The sequence below is a fragment of the Acyrthosiphon pisum genome, chromosome A3 (assembly GCF_005508785.2).
Source record: "Acyrthosiphon pisum isolate AL4f chromosome A3, pea_aphid_22Mar2018_4r6ur, whole genome shotgun sequence".
In the NCBI taxonomy this organism is placed as follows: domain Eukaryota; kingdom Metazoa; phylum Arthropoda; class Insecta; order Hemiptera; family Aphididae; genus Acyrthosiphon; species Acyrthosiphon pisum.
This window is the reverse complement of record NC_042496.1, coordinates 32,305,376-32,324,480: the sequence shown is the minus strand read 5'-3', so window position 1 is coordinate 32,324,480 and position 19,105 is coordinate 32,305,376. Positions and strand designations below refer to the sequence as shown.

At 29.3% G+C, this 19,105-nt stretch overlaps 1 protein-coding gene across 2 annotated transcripts in view; it reads right to left on the bottom strand.

Moving 5' to 3' along the window:
• Positions 1 to 19,105, bottom strand: part of LOC100573428 (peroxidasin homolog) — a 459,362-nt gene that overhangs the window by 388,911 nt on the left and 51,346 nt on the right. The gene's annotated exons all lie outside the window — the stretch shown is intronic.

Here is a 19,105-nt window from a genome sequence, read left to right as displayed (position 1 = left end):
CTAACTATATCTGTAAAAAAACAATCCAACGGAATATCTAAACAAAACTGCGGTCGATGCATAAACAGATCAATAACAAAACAAGTTGTCCGTGAGACGATAGTTAATTTTAACGTAATTTATAAACAAACAGTGCACAACAAACATTCGTTTAACAGTGTTTTTTAAAATTTTTTTTCATCGGACGTCAATGTTTGCCAACCCCATACATTATTAATTGTTTTTAAAAATACACGCGCAAACATTATAATATTATAATATAATACGTCAATATTATATATTATATTTTTTTTTTTCATGAATGTATGTCTGAAATATATATATATTTTTCTCAAAACGTTTCCGTGGGGATGACACAATTAACAATTACATTATAATGGGCCTTTTCGTCGGTACAACCTCGGGGTATGAACAAATTAGGAAGATAATTTAAAATAATTTAATATTTTTAATATGATTTAAGCATCATTCCTTTTTATGCTCGAATTCCAAATTGAAACGCTCCAGAAATACCTTACAAGTTAATCCTTAAAGCATTTACCCACCTACGCCGCAGGTCCTTGAAATATTATACATAGCTACTGGGTAAATTAATTGTACAAAACTTGTGCTTAGTGCTTTGGGAATCAAGGTGAACATTTTTCAATATTTTTTTAATTGACATTTTCCGTTGTTCTTAAAATACCCGATACCTATTTAATTTCAATAAAGACGATAATTATATATTTGTATTTATTTCACTTAAACAATACATTGATCACAGTAAAGTCAGTAAGTTTACATACTTGGAAATATCATCATTATATTCAATTATATCTAATATTATTTTAATATGCTCATAGTTTTCTTGGAATTTCATTATTTCGTTCACTAGTAACTCATTATAATAATAATACATAGTACATAATGTAACCCCCTGCAGGCATTATGATAAGTGTCACTTATCTCATTATTTCATTTAGTTTTTTTAATGAGGTAAACAAAGTAAGGTAAGGTTAATTTATGTAAGAAAATACGATTAGTTATCTTATTTTAAAAAATAATTATTTTACGTAGAAACAAAAATCTGTCAAAATAATATAATTCAATTTTTATCATATTGTTATAGGTGCAAAATATGAACTATGGCTAATATTCGTGATGAAGGGAAATTAATTTGTTTCTAAGTAGATATTTATACGTTTGTTCAATAAATGTAGGTAATTATGACGTACTAATTCATAAATATTTAAACTAATGTAATAATTTTGTGTTCAAATTGTAAAAGTAAATACATTTTACAAAAAAAAAAAAAAAGAAACGTGTAGGTAGGTACGTTTATATTTCGCTGTAATATCACGTAAATTGTTAATAGAGACTAAAAAATACTAGACCGTAAAAAAAACACAAACATTTTAATCAAACATATAAAAGTTAAAACGTTAGATCGTATTTCGTATAATATACAAAGAGTGTCAAAAACTTATAATACAGTTTTTTTCTACAATAGCAAAATAATAAAAATCTTTAAGTTTGTTCCTTAAATTTAGAGTATGCCAGTTCGATCATCGTCTAATAAATTATTTATTACACATAGATTTTTTTTCTTATTTTTACCTTGCCTACATAATATACTATATTATAGTTTATATAGAATTTCGTCGTACAATTTGTTTTCACTTTTTCATGGAATTCACACAAATCAAGATCCAAAAGTCATATTTGTACAATATTGTGTAATGGGTCATCGTGGAAATAAGTTTAAGCCACCAAATTAATGGACGTCGCAGCTGTGGGTCGATGTTCTTAGATATTCTAAAATTGCACTTACAATTAGGTGTGTACTCTACGGTAACAGCTACGTCTTATTCCAACATCGATCGGGTCTGACATTCGACAGTCGTCACCGTACGCGATTTGCGGAGAGACAACACATGGACTAGACAATTTGACAGGTATCCTGGTGTAAATTTTTTATTATACACCCGCAATGAAAAAATCATTTGGTTCCGAAAATCTGTGCCACCGACGATGACTATCGTTCAAACACGTTTCATATGTACCTAACTACAGCATTTCTACGTACTATGGGGCAAGAGGATAGGCAGACGTCGATGATCGATAGAACACCCCGTGTTGAACGCTGGACTATTCTCAAGGTGAAAAATATTGGGACATTGGTCAGGAAATTACAAAAATTTTCTCTGTGTGGTATCAGTCCTTCGACTAGATGCTAATGACTTTTTATATTTAGCAAGTAATTGCAAGTCACTTTTTTAAAACATTTTTTGAAAAACTTATATCTTTCTTCACTGCAAAACAAAAATATTCCGCTTCACTCCGAAAAAAAAAAAAAATTATAAAATATTTGAGTTCTTACAGTATGATGATATATGGAGATATTATATATTTATAAGATTTTTCGTAAATATAATATTATATTATAAGATAAACAACAAAATATAACAAATCTCTTTGTCACTTGGTTATACTTCATTCACACTTAAAACTATTCTGTTTCTAGCCCGTTGTTATCAAAAGGATCCGTAGCAATTTATTAATATTTTTAAAATTGTTCTCTCATATTAGTTACTTATTAAAAACTAATTTATATTACCTATAATATAATAAAATAAATAAAATAGTTATAACTAGGTACTGAATAATACTGTGAAATATAGAATTATAACTGCATAAAAAAATAATAATAATAATAACAATTATATCATGTTAACATTATATTGATATTAATATGCACACTGTGCAACTTAACTGTTATTGTTCATTTCCAAACAGTCTCGTAAATATAACTTATTAAGTTCATTAAAAATAAGAATTTGGGTTGCCATTCAACAAAACATTATTTTGTGTATTTTTCCATTTCCATAGTAAATTCTTAAAAACGAGAAATTTTTCAATAATATACTATGTAATATTTAAAACATAATAAAATAATATGTTCTAAATAGCTGTTACAATTTTGAATATATTTTTGTAATTGTTATTAGAAAGTTATGCGAAACATTTTTGTCGTCAAATAATCCTTTAAAAATAATTTAATATGGGTTAGATAACGTATTTATTATAGACAAGTACAGCATAAGACGCGTGGACACTAAGATGTCTAAGAACCACTTCTAAATAATATAAATTTATAAAATAAATTACCGTTAAATACTTCTAAACAATTCATTTCAAGATTAGGTACGTTTAGGTCATTATTAGTGTTATAAGTTAAGCCCAGCAGAGAGTGATAATATGCATTGAAAAATAACAGTCGCTGTTCATTTTTTTGTCTTATAAGTCGTTTTCATAATAATTATTATCTTTAAAACTACAATAAAGTTCGGAAAAAATTCTGTTTTGAGTATAAACAAATTACCTACGTTTAGTTATCGACCGAAAAATAGTTATATTGGACGGATGAAACATTTCGAGCATTTTTCACCACCTCAAAATACGATTGAAATAAAATACAAATTTCTTTTGTCACGTTTTTTTGTTTTACTCACTTAAACGTATAAATATTATCTACTCTATACTCAGATATTTTAACTAATCAAAATACTTGTTCTAAAACTTGGTCCAACTCAAGAATATAATCTAATGGACGAGAATTTATTGTTTAGTATGAAAAAATATGAATTTGTTGAAAATAGAATAATATATATAGACGTTATAATATTGTAAATAATATAACATGGAGCGTCTTATCGGACTTTTAAGAGTCAATATAAAATGCATTAAATTCGATATAAAAAAACAATTCTAACTAAAATGTCATAGAGTTTGTTATTTGTGTTGTTAATGGCAGTTGTTATTACGTCTCTCTGAAATAATATGCATATTATAATAATATATACATTACAGTTATTTTTTTTCTCAATGAAAACCTTTTAACACAAAACAGTTTCTATTTTACGTGTATTTTTTAAATAAAATATTACGGAAAAGAAACAATATAATATGTATGAACGACGAACGTATTTCTTTTATAGGCTATTGAATGGAAAACAATAATCAATGAGCAAAACAAAATATTATTGACATTTCGGTAAAATTGACGTGGTATTTTTTTTTCATAACATTATTATATTATTTATTATTTTATCTGAGCAGTTGAATAAAAACTATAAAAACATGCCGTTCCTAATTATTTTAATAAACACGAAGACATTTAAGCATTGTATTAGATCAACGGGACGTGAAAAAAAAGTAAATTTTAATTATAATGGAATTACCACGAGAGTACAACACAATTTTAAATTAAACCTTATTTTTTAAATTTGGACGGTGTCGTTTCAAATTCACTTGAACATATTTTTAACCTCTTGACTATTGTCTTGGATATCCGGGCAGGGTTTAATAATTAAAAAGGTACAACCTGGTAAAACAATAGAGAAATAGTCATTTTAACTTTCTGAAATGTTAAAAATTCCTTTAGGGCTTGTAGTGAACTCTGTAAATATAATTTCGTAATCAAGATAATCAATTATACATGAAGTCTACGCACAATTGATTATGTTAGGAAATCTTATTTCTGTTGTTAAAAATTTAAGAGCCTAAACAATTGCACAAGCTAGTACAAAATAATTAATAAATTGTTTATAACGACCGTATGGACGCGTTTTTAGTACAAAATATTAGTTTCTTTAATTTTCAAATATTGAGAAGAAATAAATTATATTTTATAATGTGATAATACTATGTATGTTAATTCTCATGGTATGTGAGACAATCAGTTTTCATTAATTTACTATTTTTATTATTGTCGTCGTGGTGGTTCAATAATTTACCGCTACAAGTTTTTATCGTATTCGGTTGAAATTTATCGTAATAAGCAATTTATATAAATGTATAATATTATAATCATATTAAAAAACGTTTTAAGACTTTTCTGTAAAAGCAATATTACAGCATACCGTTCAACTTTTTAAGATACTTTTTAATTTGCATGCGATTAAATTAAGATTATTTTTAATTATTATCGATGCCAAGTTATACACAATAATTGTGTTGTATAATTAGTAGGTATTATACTAACGAGCAAGTATAATAATAGTACAATCTGGTGATTCTAAAATTATTATATCATAAACGAATCGTAAGATAAACAAGAGCTAATCATTACACAAATACATTTTTGTTTTAATTTTACTTAAAATTATTAGATAATAAATTAGCTTTTGAATTTTATAATTTTTAAATTTTTTTGAGTTTTACTATTTTAGATGCTCTAATCACCGCAATAATATTACGGTCGCTCTAGTGTTTCCGTGACAGTGTTGCTTGGCAAAAAAAAATGCCTAATTAATCTAATTTTCTAATTCATAACTATAAGGTATCCTAAGTGTATAATTACGACCCCTAACTTTCCTTTGTGTAAAGTTACATCCCCCACCGTTGCAATTACTGCTTGAGCGTCTCAAGAACAGACATAATTTAGGTCTCTAAATTAACCAACGGACAGTGCAATCCACAAAACTACAATATTGCAAGCCCATAAAATAAATTTGGGTACAGATTGTTGGCAACTAACTACATAGATCGGTTTAATCGAATTTGGCAGTGCGTGCAATACATTTTTTAGAGAAAATTGTATTGAAAAAAAACAAAGATTTTTGATTTTAAATTTCAAGCTAAATATTTTTGTGACGTTAGACGTAATAATTCTATTTATTTAATAAATAACGATTTTATAGACATTGAACGTATTCCAAGTATTTTAAATGTACTTATACACAAGATTGAGTATTTGAAAGTGAAATAAATGGATCACATGGAAATCGCATGGAATGATTTTAAAATAATTTATTATTTCAGATAAATACCTAATACCTAGGTACCAGCTACCGAAAAAAAACGCTTTAAATATAGGTTATATTTTTTGCAGAGTAATATTCAAGTTAACCAATAAGGGAACTTGTAATAGTATATCAAAGCATAAATTAGCTTTATAATTTTGTATAGGTTTTTTTTTTTTGTTTTTATTCTCTAATACATTTTGCAATCATGATGGTTTTGAATTAATATATAATACGGGGTAGGTAGTAAGAGTTCTCTAAAAGTTTTGAGTAAGTAGGGACGATTGGATATATATAGGAGCAAATTTGGACAAAAATACAAAAACGAACAAATTTTAAATTCCAATTCATTTTTTAATAGTCGTTGCCAATGCAACATTATATAATATCGTATAGTTCAAATTAATATTAATAACAGACCAAAATATAATATTGTGCAGCAGCAACGAAATGAAACTGATGGACGGCGAGTATTTTCATTCGGTGTTTCTTAATTGTGGATAAATAATCGTTCAAAAATATAATAAATTTTCGGTGTAGGTTCACAAATACAACGATTTATTATTGAAGGACGAGGGTGGAATGAAAAGCGAGAACCTATATATCTTGCTAAACTCGTAAAAATTATATAGGCTTTTAACCCTTTTTACTGTTTACTTAAAGTTTATCAGCCAATCAGCTATAACAATTATTATACACAACGTTTCCGAAACCTCAAAACTACATAATTTTACAGCGAATGGGTAAGCGTGTCTATGCATTTGGAAAAACTTTCAATTTTAAACTATCTCTTATATCATATAAATGTAAAACTGTTGAAAAGTCAATCCGTGAAAAACAAAAAATGCTTTATTTAAGATGAAGTTTTTTTCTCCTTAACGAAAAAAAAAAAATATTCAAAGTCTTATTTCTATAATAACCACCGCCAAGAAATCTATTTAGTATTTTCCTATCGTTACGATGAAGGTAACGCACCTAACAACGATAAAGTTAAACCTGCCATTAAAACGCGTTTTGTTTGTTAATTTATACATATTTATTATGTATATATATTATATATATATTCGAATATCTGCGCAGGTACCTATCTACTTAATAATATTATTATATTATGTTGGTTATAATATATTATACAATAATCAAGCGAGCAGGTAATCAAATTATCATTCTTAATAGTACGCTTTTAATGGGTCTGATAATTATAACGTAAGTTATTACGCTAAATTATGAAAACCTACATAGTGTTTTCTACCTACATTGCAGCTACCCAGTGAAAATAATATTGTCGTCTCAAAGGAAATGGCAAGCGATATTTAAGTGAATATAGTTTTTTTTTTTTAAATTAAATAAAATGAAATGTTAGAATTAATCATCAGTTTGGAGCACGTATCAAGTACATTAGTCATTCGGGTGGACTTTAATTTCATTTTTTCATATTTTCATTATTATACACAGAAGAAACGATGTAGTTAAGTGCGAGGGACATCGACGTAAACGTGACTAGCATTTTCTACGTTCAAAACAATTCTCTAATTTTATTTTTTTTTTTTTAGCCAGTATTTACGAACAACATAAAATATAAAACTAAATTCTAATAGCAGATGAAAATTAATTAATACGAACAGTATTTTGAGACAGAAATGTTCTCGGAACTCTCTTACCATTATTTTTTACCCCTCGCTACGTGGCGACTTTTAAACAATAGTTATTTTCATTTGTTTCAATTTTAATGAATTATTTTATAGTTAATACAACTCGATGCACGCTCATAAAAATGACTTGTCATGATTTTCCGTGCGTTTAGGTTGTCAACTACACATGTGTTGTGCGCAGATCATCAACGAAACCAAAACATTATCCTGCATGATATTTACATAATATGTATAGTAGTACGAAACAAGTTAATGAAACTATCATATTCATTAGCGAATTTTATAATTTCAAATTATCATCTAAACCTATGTTGGTAATATATTTTAACACAGATCATAAATAGTGATAAATTATAATCATTCTAATCGTAATAATAATAATGTTTAAAATAAAATATAATAAAACGGAAAAGAAGGTATAACGATCAAGTGTAGGTACCTCATCATCAAGTAGGTCCAGGGGCGGATTTACCCATAGGCCACCGAGGCACTGGCCTAGGGCGCAATATTTTTTGGGGTGCAATTTTTTAGTTAATTTTTACTTTTTAGTTTTTCATAATTTCATAATTCTATATATCTAAATTTTATATTAATTTTTTTTCGTATACAACTTGCACGAAACTGGAGAATGGCTCACGTAGTCACGTCGCAGTAACGTTTTAATTTAGAAGCTATAATGACCTTGCCGATTGAGTTTAATCCTGCGACCAGCGCGCGCCGCTAGAGGTTCGACATCGACACTCGACGGGGCAGTTGCCTGTGACAATGCATGGGAGATGGTATACGGGTGTGCGGTGTAAACACGTACAATAATATTGTGAATGGCGCATGCGCAAAACGCCAGCCAAGGCAGTCAAATATATCGCCTCGGGCCGCCGGGTACATTACTACATTGTGTATAGTCGCTCTACCAGCTAGGTGGGGGGACTCAGTGCTTACTGGAATGGCCCGCCTCACCCCGCACCCGGCACCGCAATTATTATAATACTGGAATTAATTCTGGAAATCGGGTGTCTTGATAAATTAGTAATTAATGATAATAAATATAGCGACGAAGCGCGACGCTGGCACTGTCACCCATAGATAAAAGATTGTCGCCCGTCTCCTGTATAGTGCATGCAACATACTGCTCAGAAATTTGCTAATCGATTACGATTATAGAATAATATAGAGACTAGAGTGCTCACCACTAAATCATAGATAATTTTGCTACAGATAAATCAAGGCGCAAATGATTTAATAATTGTACAATTAGTGTACAAAATACAAATGTACCTATGCAAAATTGTATTAATATTTATTTATTTGTTTGGATGGTATGTATAAATATAGAAATACCTAAATACAATTTTTACAGTTTTATTTTAGTCCATGAAACATTACTCCCCCCCCCTCCCTGCGGAAGCACGACAATGTACGCGGCGCTAGTGTTGTAATGCCTAGGGGTGGAAAAATGACAAGTCCGCCTCTGAGTAGATCAATGTAATGAATTTGTTAAATTTGAATTCAATGGTAAATTATTGCAACGTTAATATTATCTGAAAACCTTATCACAAAGTAAATTATATAAATGCTATTTTAGTATTTTATTTTAGATACTATGTATAATTTAAATTAATAGTTACTACATTGAATAATCTAAATTGAATTTTTTTTTCGAAATCATCGAATTTCTTATATTATAATCATGTATTTTAAAATATTTTCTTTAATAGTTATCACACTTAAAAAAAAAAAATGATTATACAAAAACTGATTAATAGATAAAAAATAGTGAGTAACTTGGTGAATCACATTGACCATTGTAGATATATAGATTTCCTATATAGATCGACACTCCTGTTTAGGTAACGTAACCATATATTTTTTTATTTTTACGAAGAAACTATTTATACCTAATATCTCTAAAATACTCTTAACATTAATATAATTACTTATTATCTCGAATAGTGTTAACATTTTTACTTTTAGTTGATAACATAATAAAACACAAATTTTGAAAATCAAACTAGGTGTTAATTTGTTTTAAGTATTTAAAGTTAAGATTAGTGAAGTGGATTACTTATCCCGCAAATTTTTGATTCACTTCACCACCGATCGAAAATTTTAAATATTTATAACAATTTAATACTTCTTATTTGGAAATCGATGTCAAATATCGAACTCCCCAGAAAAATATTCTGATTAGAAATTAAAAATGCATGTTGTCATTCAAAAAAGTAAAAATTTGTAAAAAAATAACGGAAATATATAGTACTAAAATATTATGTAAGCTGTTATTTTTCTTTACCACAAATTGTTTGTTAAAATATTTTAAAATATACTTTAAAAATACACCAGTCGTACTGGTTAGCTGGATTACATTCCACACTAAATCATAATATATGTACGATGAAAATATAAACAATTTTGCAAACAAATGCGAAAAACTAGAGCTGCAGATCGACAAAACTGCTAAACAACTTCTTAACAACTCGCAAGACATTATAGGCACCAGAATCGCTTGAAGCCAAACGATTTAGCTTAAGTGACTTTGACTAAGTAAAGGGACTACCTCGTTGAAAGTATAACCCCAAACATATGTAGAGGTAAAAAACAAGGTATATATTTATATAATCTGTATATGTATACAACTATGATTATTTAATTTTTATCGATTATCATGTATATACACCATTTATGTATTGCATTTATTAAGGACTCGTCGTTTAAACAAAGATGACTTTAGAAAGTAAAAAAAAAAAACATATATTGTTTTTGAATAATATGTTTTTACCGTTTAAATAATCACAATGTTTTATTATACAGTCTTTGAAATAAAACGTTTCTTAATTAATATTACAAAAGAACTGTAGTACAATCGTACTCCACGTCTCATACCGTCTGAAACGCCATGGTACGTTACAGCTGATATAAAAATAACATAATAATACGTCCGTTTTTCTCTGCGGTCTTTTGTAAAACGAATTTTATTTTAATTGATATTTTGCAGGGAGACATGAGACTATTTTCCTTTTGAAAATAACAACAATATGATGGCTAATTTCCCAAGATTGAATTACGAGCGAAAACACATCGTTTCGGAACTTTGGCAAATGTGAATTCAATTAATTTCGAATCAGCGTTAAACCCATTAATCAATGTCGGTTTTCGTACGTCCGCATAAAAATGAAAAAGAAAAGAAAAAAAAAATAGTACACACGTAGATAATATTATTATTATTATTACGGAACGTCTTGTCGCCGCGATTTTCGCGTTCTTACGTTTTAACTTTGCCACGACTGACTCCGCTCGGTGATAAAATGATATTATATCGTTCACCCTTTATCATTGTTTCGCCGTGTCATATTATTGTCACAAACGAAAAACCGTAATAAATCGTAGTACGATCACGCCCAATTTATCTATCCATAGCCGACGTCACGTTGGTCAAAAACCAAAATGATTTTTCGTAAAAAAACTATGGAAACCTATTATAAGTGGACATTATAATAATATGCCAGCAATGGTGTTCAAAAAAAAAAAATATATTTATATATTATAGAAAAAAAAAAGAAAATTTGATACCCCCACCCTCGTCTCTGGGCCCTCGAAGCTCCGGGCCCCGTACAGTATACGAAATCCGACTAGCCGAACGGCGAAAACAATATTATTATTGTGTTTTTAATCCTGTGAAATTCTGTGACGGTGTAGTATGCGCATGCGCGGCCAGAGAGCACACATCGAACGCATATACGACTAACTATTTCAACTGTCGTTGGTGTAGTGCACAAAGTCGTGTGCGTTTGTTTTATGGCCAGAAATAGCGACCGAGTATACGCCCGATTTTATTGTGTCATACGGTTATTATTACTATTGTTATCATCATCATCTTCGGATCGTAATGCGTTTTTCTACTCGCACTACCCCAACTATACATAAGTGCACAATGCGGTGTATTAGGGTTTGTATTGTAGTGCGTGTACGGCGATTAAATTGTACAATGTGTCGTACGAGTTCGCGTCCGATCGTAAGACGAGTAGTGCACACCGTACACATTGATCAATCGTACGGGTCCGTATTGGATTATAACACTTGGTCACCAGAAACATGGTCATCGCGGTGGCCACAGACACAGCGACTATATTGTAACGTAGAGCTAACCGAATCTTCGTTCACGATTTAAATTAAAAACCAATGTCAGAAATCACCCGACCAGTTGATACTTCAATCCTACACACAACAACTACACCCCAAATGTTATTCTATAATCTGCAGCTATATCCACAGTGAAAACTAGGAGACATAGTAGATGTAATAACACTATATCTACAGTAGAAAACAACTTAAAAGTAAACGGTTTTTTTGAAATTAAATTACAAGATACAAAAAAAATTTTCTTTTACTAACCTTTTTAGTTTGTATGATACATTAAAATAATGAACGAATTACATTTTTGTTATATTTTCTAAAATAATTTTTATTAAATTTGGTCTTGGATTTTATCGACAAAATTCATTAGTTTTATTTTAGATTTTGAGTGGAGCGAGGAAACCATATTGTTTTTACAATGGTGTTTATTTATTTATTTATTTTTTTATATCCTGTATACAAAATTTCTTCCGGAAGGAGTGTTTCGGTTTCAACAAATAGTACCTTATCTTTTAGCAAATTGGATCAAGATGGTACTTTAGACAGGTCATTTTCCGATTTTCTCAATAGTTATATTTTAATGCCAAAGGAAAAACCACCAGAAAATTACGAAAAAACGCTAAAAATGGGATTTTAATTTCCAACGTTTTATTTATATCACCATAGAAACGAATAAAAAATTATAATATTTTAATATTAATTCAACTTACATGATAAAATAAATAATAAAAAAATATAAAATATCCAGACTGACAAACCGTCTCTGTTCAGAATCGTTTTTCTTGTACAATGATATTATATCATTGAATTCAAGTCTAATACAACCATTATACAATGATCCACTTGTAATCTACTGTACAGCAGAGCGAGATCCACTTACCTGCTTTTTTTTTTATTTGTTATTTATCGATCTAAAGCCCGTCAACTATCATAGCCATTAGATGTACGTAGGGGAGTTGGCGGGTATGGTTAGTTTGGAACACGTGTTTTTTTGGCGAGGATTTGTCACTGAAAACCTGCGTGGTCATCCATCCGAGAGCTAGTGACACTGGCCGATGCTTACATGTACTCAGAATACGTTTCCAGACTGAACACAACCAGCGCGCCACACAGGCCATTTAGTTTTATTTAAGATAGTAGGTAAGTACTTTCATTATGAAGCACTAGTCCATTTTAATATAACCCATCTACCTATAGTACGAGTAGCACTTGATCCATTATATTTTTATTGATTTTTTTTTTTATTACGGTTGATTTACTCGGATACCTTTATCGAAATATTATTCAGTATGAAAAAATGAAAGTTCAATTTTTACAAGTCTGAAATTTACTGGCGAAAAAAAAAATAATAATAATAATCGCTGTACCAAAGTCCAAAATAATAAAGAGTGTTATGGTATATAAAAATAATGTAAAACAAAAGTAAAAAACTAAGCTCAGATGAAAACTCGAAAAAGTACATTACTTTAAGTGTTTGAATGCCTATTAAACATTTTGAAACCGGGATATTAAATAAGAGTAAATGCGCGTCTATATTTTTATAATCGAGGGGTGTTTGACATCTTCTCACTCAAATAACCAAACTGTGTAGTTCGACAAATTCTTAACAGACATTAACGATACTTTGACAACATACATTTTTACGCACATTAAAATTTGATTACTTAGATTACATTGAGGGGCGTTAGATAAAACGATCTGTAAACTTTTTCGTTATTAACAATTCAGTTTAGGTAGATAACTAAGTGTAAGTCGCACAACGCTACAACAATTTATAGGTCACACCTACGTCACACGTAATATTGGATATGTACCCATTATCATAGTACAAGATATTTTTCATTACAATATTTATAACATTGGTTGGTACTGATTTTTTCGGTTTTTGTGCCTAGAGAAACGATAGTATTCAAACGTACCCCATATTATTGAAAATATTTTCTGTTTCTGTCAATTAATTTTCAACCGATTTGACTAGGCATAGTGTTTTTTTTATACGTGATTAAAACAATAAGTAAGTATAATAACAAATATTTATGATCAAACCTGTGTACAAAATACACTAGTAGACACTCTCAACATTTCAGTTCCAAGATATTTATAAAAGTCATTCGGTTCCAGATTATTTATAAATGATTCAATCTTAAATACCTATGTCGTTAAATGATGTCCCGGTTAATACATAATTGAACAATTTCGTCTGATTTAAAAAAAAAAAATTAATAATTCTCTCTTTTGATATTTTTCTTTCTCGGTGAGTACATTTATCACACTTGATTTAGTACGTCGCAAGTGGTGCGCGTTATATGGGACCTTCCTTTATCATTAAACTATGTCCACCGTAAGTCATATATTAGTATGTGAGTTAAGTGCGATTCTAATACCGATTATTACAACTTAATATAGTGTATTTCCACTAATTGGTGTTGGTCGATCTGAACCCTGTTCATCATAATTTATTATTCCACGTGCTCGTTTACAGTGTTATACTTACAATAACAATGAAACAAAACACGAGGCGCAACTAAATAGTTTCACGCATAATTTTATTGAATGCCAAAGTATAATTGTATCTTTCGCACCCAACGAAAAACCCATTAAGTTATGTGATCGCGTCGATTAAGTTATACAATGTTGTTCGTCATGCCAGTGGAATCAGTTAATTTTTTACAGCAATCTAAATCCAATGGAAAATTATAAGGTCGAGGAATAATTTTAGTTATTTTTCCAATGTTCACAAATAGCTAAAAATTCCTACCCTTAATCAAACAGTCCTCCATCTGACTTCCCGGGTAATGCACGTAGAAAACAAAAAAAAAACAGTGGCCTAAAGACCTACTAAGATAAAAAAAAAAATAATAATAATATTATTACTTAAAAAATACCTGGTCGGGTGCACTCAGGGGCTGATTTATCATTTTGCCACCCCTATGCTAAATATAAAAATTGTCCACCCTTATCCTAAAAAAATCACTTCTGTACAACATTTTTCTGCGTATAAAAAATTTGCCGCCCTATGCGACCGCATAGTTCGCAGTGTCCTTAAATCTGCTCTGGGTGCACTACTGAGTACTGATTGCCTTCCCATAAATGTTAGCTTCCTCTCAATAATCACATTAGTTGTCAAATTTACTCATTATATAATATACTTAGTTCACTGTTTTCACATACAGAAAACATTTTTACGTTTCCGAAAATTTTATCATCTGCCGTGTACTTACATCAAAGGTTTTTTTATCTTTTGCATGAACGTGTATATTATATTGTTATGCATGTAATACGGTTGACGGATCGCTGTTTGATTCGAAATTGGTATTATTCGACATCTGCACGTGGCGTGACACGATACGGTCTTGGCACAAAACTAGAGTCTAAGACCTTAGTCTTTTTAAGGTTGTTGAGCAACAACGATGAGCACGTCCAGTCCGGTGGATGTTTCTGGTCAAGACAGACCTAAGACCATAAAGACCGCTTATTGAAGAAATATTAAAATTAAAATATAATATAATCGAAATTAAAATAGTAGAGTATATTTTCTTCCTGTGCCGTCAAACGTCACAAAATGTGAAACCACTATATTATGCTTTCCGTTCGGTGTTTTGCAATTACAGAGTAAAAAATATATGTATTATATTATTATATGGCATAAAACCTTACCTCTTTAGGGATATTCTTTTAGAAGTCGAGCACGTCATATCAGACGTCATAGCCCACTGGTGCGAAAATTTTGAATTAAAACCACAACTTTGGGGATATAGTGTATTGACTATTTCCGAGGTTTTTGTTTCTCCTATCCGTTTCCCACGTTTTAGATTATCTTCCCGCACTGATGATAACTTACAACAGTCTGCAAGTTATTTTTGTTTCATTCAGTCTATACGGTATATTATGCACATTTCAAATAACATAAAACCATATTAAACGTTGTTAAATATAATTTTTTTTTTTAAATATTTATATTTTATAATGTATCCAGGTACCTATGCATGTTTTCGATTCAAGAAGCAATGTACACTCATTATTATGGTTCGATGGTATTTGGTCTATTACTTATTATTAACTAAATCTAAAATTCACTTTTTTCAATTTACATATTTTTAGCCCATTATTTATAATATTAATCAAGATAATTGGAATCGTTTTGTAATGTCCGTCTATCATTACACGTGGAACTGATATACCTATTAGATAGTAAAATCTCAAAGTTATAATAGAAAGACCGTAATAACAAATTCCAAAATATAATTATTACATGTTTTAATAGGGTAGGTGAACATATTGACCCAACATTGTGTGCCGCATTGTATACACGTGGAAGATATTAATTAGCTGATATCTATTCAACTTACAAATTGACTGAAAAATATCAATATTTATCAAGACTTATTTTGGCATACATAAATAGTGCCACTATGCTCAAAGGCGTTTAAATTAATTGAACTAATTGATATTTAGTACATCACGATTCCAAATTAAATTATGTTGTTCACTAATAATCAGAAAATTATATGTATTACAAAATACGTTTGAAAAATGTTTCCAGTATTGTATTACATGATATTATCAATTTGATTAATATTATTGTACCCCACCTTTATAATATTATGTTTAAACAAAATAGGGTTATTATGATTTAAATAACGTTGTAGTTTTAAAAATTATTAAACTATTTCTCAACTATTCACTGTTTGACTTGATCAAAATTTAATTAGCTTTAAGTTAACGTACCTAAAATTGTTATATTAATTACCTGGTAATAAGTTTTAGTCATCAGGTTCAAATGTAAATACAGTATTTTGTTAAACTGACATTTTAGCATACAACACCTGTATTATAGTAATGTAATATTAATTAATAATATTTCTATCGAAAATTATTCTGCTGGTGACATATTATTTTTTCGAATAAAAATGTGTATAGTTTCATCAACAAAAGTGAAACCAAACTCCTTTCTCAAGTCTTTTTTTTTTTAAGAACGAATGAATATGACACTGTATATAATCAGATTTTTATAAGAGGTATGAATATTAAGCTTTTTTGTGAACCCAGCTGTTTTAGAAATATTCAACGACGCATTCGTACATTATACAAGTCGTTTAAGAAAAAAAAGTGAAAATGTAATAATGCATTAATAAATTAAATGTTAAATTATGAAAATTCGTTAACTTCGAGTAAAATAAAAAATAAATAGTTTCAGCGCATTCAGTGAAGACATTTCGTAACATTTACATTAAAAATATTTTTCTTCAGTAACGCCGATGGGCAATTATGATATACTCGAAAAAGAAATTGAGAGCATCAGTGTCTCTAGTTGTACAGGTCAGTACAAAATATAGTCAGCTTAACTTCCTATCTGTATACATTTAGGTGTTACCATACTACCATGTCTGGTAATTATTAATGATAACTGCACTGTGCTGAACTATTAACTGTCTAATCTGAATTAATCCCATTCTGTCTCAGTGCGGTGGTCTGACGAGGAAATGAGAATCGTTAGTGGTTAAGATAAAAAAAAATAATATGAAAGCGTTATTATATACTGGAGCAACGAAATCATCAGAAAATTAAATTAAAATATTTACTAAGGCACAGAGAGAAAAATGTCAACTGACCTTGACGTCCAAACTTTTTGGACTGATTTAAATTACTACATAATAATTTGCCACGTTACTTTTTACAAAGCTCTATATTATTATTTACAATATTTACTCGTTTTGCGTGAGTGTTTGGCTATTGATACGTTTGTACGGGTACAAGACATTTATATAATATTATATAATTCATTTCGAGCTACGATTTTTTCTTAGACGCAATTAATAATAAATGTATAAAGCACATTGCGATATTACATTTACCTCGATTGAATATATCCTTTTGAATCTCAACTTTGAGAAATCAAAGCTATAATATGATATTTTTTTTTTTATATATCTACCAATAGATATTCTGTGATATTACAGACCGAAATATTATCTTTAATGGTTTAAATTGGAACACGAGCATAGTGTTTATATTATGAGGTCCTATTTATTAAACTTTTCTATAAATGTCGATATAATATTACAGAAATGATTCTCTAGATTCTGGTTGGATTTTCTCAAGGGTGAAACACGTTTTTCATTAATATTTGAGTTCGTAATAATTCTGATACCTACTCGACATTTTTCTTAAAATTATTTATTCATGATTTTCAAGCCAGGTACTTATATGTATTTATTTTTATTGCATTTTAAGTTCGTTTCTCAAGAAAATAATACCACAGAGTTTAAAAAAAGTAGCATTTTAGACGCAATATTTATCCACTTTGATTTGGACATTGTACTATATAATAGTATAAAATATAATATGATACGTTCTAATAAATTTAATTATTTTTTAATATTAGTTTGTAGAATTATTTTACATCGAGAGGGACATGGGATATAGTAATGTATTAAGTAAGATTTTCTTGTTGGAATTTAGAAATGTTTGCCTAGTCAGAAATGAGGATACTTATAAACCATTTAAATAAGTAATCAATAAAAATAAACTCGTTCAAATCGTATTTGATTCAATGATTTAATTATATTCTGCATTCAAGTTAAAATTTTCGGATTATTTTATAATTGTTAAAAATAGATAACGTATACAACATATCGCCATATGTATAGCGATAAAAATAACGATATGGCTCTCTGGAAATATTAATATGTACCCATTCTGTGAAGGCGTTTCTAAATTTCTATAAGTAAAAAAGGTATAATTTTAATGTTTTTCACATACTCACATGACATTCGGACTACTACACCTATATTGTGTACATTTTTTTGAGATTACCTATAGTAATTTACGTCAAATTTTGAGGATATACTAATTTAATAATATTCAGCGTACATTTTAATAATATTGTTGTACAATAATTGGCTTAAAAAACACGGTGGATAAGGTGCTGGGTAAGAATATAATAATATTATTATCATTAAATTGCATGGTTGAGCGGGGAGGGGGAAATGGATTGCTTAAACGGATGCTTGACCTGGATGCCGACAAACCTGCAGCGAGTTATTGTCGACTAGCAATATGGGTCCGGTATAACAATTAGCGCTGAGATATTTTACGACCACGACACTCCACAATTTATAATAGTATTATATATTTTGCTCATCGCAGGTATAATAATAATATTATAAGAGTTCCGGTTCGTGACCGCATTTTCGTGGGAATATTAAAATTAAATTCTCTCATCTGGACGTTCAAAACTTTAAAATAATGATAATAATAATAATAAAAAAATAGCCCTTATCAATGGGGGTGGTGTTTGCGAATTTTATTAATTGCCACTTGTTCGGGACCTACCAGAAAATCTGCGCAATTCGGTTTGACCCTTCGTGCGAGATATAACCTATTAATTATGTTAATAATGACAGTGGGTGTTAAAAAAAAAAATGTAAAATATATTATCGGCATTGCCTTTATTCATGAGCTATATATATCGTGAACGCATTTTTCATTTACAGAAACTATCAAATTAATAATTGGAAAAAAAAAACCATAAACAAA